This window comes from Triticum dicoccoides, chromosome 1A, assembly GCF_002162155.2.
Source record: "Triticum dicoccoides isolate Atlit2015 ecotype Zavitan chromosome 1A, WEW_v2.0, whole genome shotgun sequence".
NCBI classification, from domain to species: Eukaryota; Viridiplantae; Streptophyta; class Magnoliopsida; order Poales; family Poaceae; genus Triticum; species Triticum dicoccoides.
In genome coordinates this window covers 515,600,762-515,604,342 of record NC_041380.1, presented here as the reverse complement: position 1 = coordinate 515,604,342, position 3,581 = coordinate 515,600,762, and positions in this window count along the sequence as shown.

The window sequence follows — 3,581 nt, the reverse complement described above, 5'->3', positions numbered from 1 at the left end:
ACCCCAGCCACAGAAATGCTGACGCGTGGATGCCTATTGGTCCCGGTTGATGCCATCAACCGGGACCAAAGGGTCTCCTGCCTGGGCTCCGCGCACAGGCCACGTGGAGGCCCATCTATCCCGGTTCTGGATTGAACCGGGACTAAAGGGACAGGGCATTAGTACCGACCCTTTAGTCCCAGTTCCAGAACCGGAACAAAAGGCCCTTACAAACCGGGACAACATGTCCTTTTTCTACCAATGATAGAGCGAGAGGAGCACTCTCTGTTTGCTCTTCCTGTCTACGAACTAATAGGAAATTAAAAACTGACGTGGCGGCAACTCTGTACCGGTGAGGGATGCATGCATGCATGCATGTTGCTGCAAATGATGACTCTTTTGCTTCTACCTAATGAACACAGCTAGCTCTCATTTTCCATGGAAAAGAAAGCACATACACGGCTTCAAGCGAGAGCAAATTATGGAATTGTCTGACGTTCCTTTCTGATCGCTAAAGGACGACGCACAATGCTTGCGGAACTGATTAATGGTCCTGAGTGATGTACTCCCTCCGTTCCTAAATACTTGTCTTTCTAGGCATTTCAACAAGTGACTACATACGGAATAAAATGAGTGAATCTACACTTTAAAATATGTCTACATACATCCGTATGTAGTAGTCATTTAAAATGTCTAGAAAGACAAATATTTAGGAACGGAAGGAGTATGTACTAGCAAGCTATAGCTAGCTGTGTACGTACATATCTCTAATCAAGATGAGAACAACAACTTGATGATCGATCGCGATGCCGTCTCTGCCGGGTACGGTGAGGGTGACCTTTCTTCAGGAGTGCATGGACGGTAGTGGCAGTGTCACGTACGCACCAGCGCAACCCTCTTAGAAAAATGTACGTACTACTCTCTCCGTCCAAAAATACTTGTGATCAAAATAAATAAAAGGGGATGTATCTAGATGTATTTTAGTTATAGATACATCTTTTTTTGTCCATTTTGATGACAAGTATTTTCGGACGGAGGGAGTACATATTATTGTGGCGAGCGCGCGGCTGCGGAAAGCCACGTCCGCCTCGAAGCAGACACAAATGGCAGGAAGCTCCAAGTGACGTCCATGGCGGAAAGCGAAGGAGATGGCATCTCCCAACCAGCTGTTGCCTAACAACTAATAGACCCCGCCTCAGTTACATGCCCTAGCAGAGCTAGCAAAGTCATGGATCGATCCAAAAGTTCTCTAGCAGAGTCGTCCACAAGGAGTTCTCAACTCTTATGGCTGATCGCACTGCATGCACCTGGACATCTCCGTCCCCGGCGCCGACAGCCGCGGTGGCAGCAGATGATAAAGGCAAAACAGCCCCGAGCAATAATTTCTGCTTTCCCTTTAGCTATAGGTGTCACCCAGTCACTCACGCACTCACGTTTGTATCTCGACACGCCCCAAGTATCTGGACATGTCTAGGGTTCTTGGTCAATGCATATTGTATGTACAGTAGAACACAAAAACCAATTCAACTTTCTGCGTACACTACTCAGACTGTATGTAGGTCTAGTCTTTTGCAAATGTATCGCATCATTTAATCGTCAGCTTACAAAAGTATCACATACATAATCATGAAAACTTATGACTCCATTCTCAATTTTATAGAGAAATTTTTAGTGAACCTGGGTTCAGTTAGACCAGAAAATTTTCGCGCCGTGAGCACCTTCGAGATGTGTAAGAAAAAGGCTGGTTAGCCAACCAGGGAACGACATGGCAAGTAGTATCCTCATCCTTCGACCATATTGTCTATTCTTGTATTTAATGTATATATGCAGTTTCATTTTCAGTATTTTTTCTGCAGGGATTTAAACAAACTCAAATAATATTTTTTAACTAATTAAAAAACTAAAATAATTCAAAGATATATAAATTAAAATAACCATATAGTTACCATTTCAGAAAAAACCCGGTAAGTATTTCAATGACTATTTCAAAATAATTATTTCAATGACTATTCCATAATAATTATTTCAACGACTATTCCATAATAAATACTCCAGTTACAACTTAAAGAATAGCATAACACACATTTCATCACAAATTCTCAAAGATCATCTATCTACTTTCATTAATAACTATTCCAAAATTTTCATTGCAAATGTATTTCACTAACATATATTTCAATAATTTCATTAACATATACTAGTCAACTAACATACATTTCAATAACAACCACTTTACAAAAATCAGTATATTTTAATAATTTAACTAGCAAATATGTTAAAAATTCAGAACCCATATTTCAACAATCTAAAGAAATAAAGAACATGTATTTCTATAATTTTAACCTTTCAATATTATAAATATTTTTAGGACACATATTTCAACAATTCAACAAGAAATAGAGACATATTTTTAGCATTTTAAAAAGATCAAATAACTTATATTTTCAATAATTTTAGTGACTATTTTCAATCATTTCATAGTTTTTGTACATAAAAATTGCTGTTATTGTACTAGTTTCAAAGAAAACTATTTGATTATTTAGCTAATTTTAGAAACAATAATTTTCAGTTATTGATGGGACATAAAATCACATTTGTCATATCACAATCCATATTTTAGAAACCGCATATATAACATGTTTCACGCAAATTTACAAACTTGAAATATGCTTTCACAAATTGATTGAACCAATGTTAAAAAATAGACAGCTAAAAGAAAACGTTCAAATATGGACACCAGTCAATCGTACCATGCAACAACACCTCTTGCTCGGCGAGATCCACTGGTTGCGCGGTCCTCCGTATCCTGCTCGTCGAGCAAGAGAGGAACAAGCTAAAAGGAGCTCGCCATATTGCAAACAAGCTAAATTGCCACACAAATCTTGGTGTCCCGATCGACGGTGGGTTCTTCTGCATATGTAACGCGTCTACGTGCAAAAAATAATGATTTCGAGGACTGTCTACGTGTAATTAATCGGCGTTTCTAAATAAAATCATGTTGGGTTTCATATCTAACCTGTTTAGTTTTTTTTTTTTGCGGGAACCTGTTTAGTGTTTTCGATACCGAAGAAAGAAAAAAAAGTTCCGACATCACCTGGACAGGCTAATCTGGTGATCGATCGATCTCATCGGAATGCATGTCACGTCGGAGCTCGACAGCAACGGGCGTACGCGTGCACACTGCACCGGCGATTCGACTTGCAACACGACCGAAAGCATCGGCAAAAGGAAGGGGGGCAGGTTAAGAAGTCGTTGGCATCTGCCGCTCTGCGTGCGTCACCACGCAAGTCGAGTCCAGCAGAAACCACTCACGATTTAACTAGTGATTCGACGCTGACGATCCACGACGTCCCCGCCGGGAGATCGGCAGGAAGTCGTCGCGGTTCGGCGATACGGTTGCGGCAGTGGCGGGTGACTCTCCCCTCCCTCCCTGCTAGGCCGGATCTTGCGTTCGGCAGCTTTTCTTTTCTGGACAGGTTTGTTTATGCGGCCGCATGATGATATATCGTGTTGGATTTGCATCGTCAGTGCAACGATGCATAATGGTTTTTTCGGCTCGATGATGCTTTGGTTTTGCGCAGGCAAATATTCTTCCGTGGTGG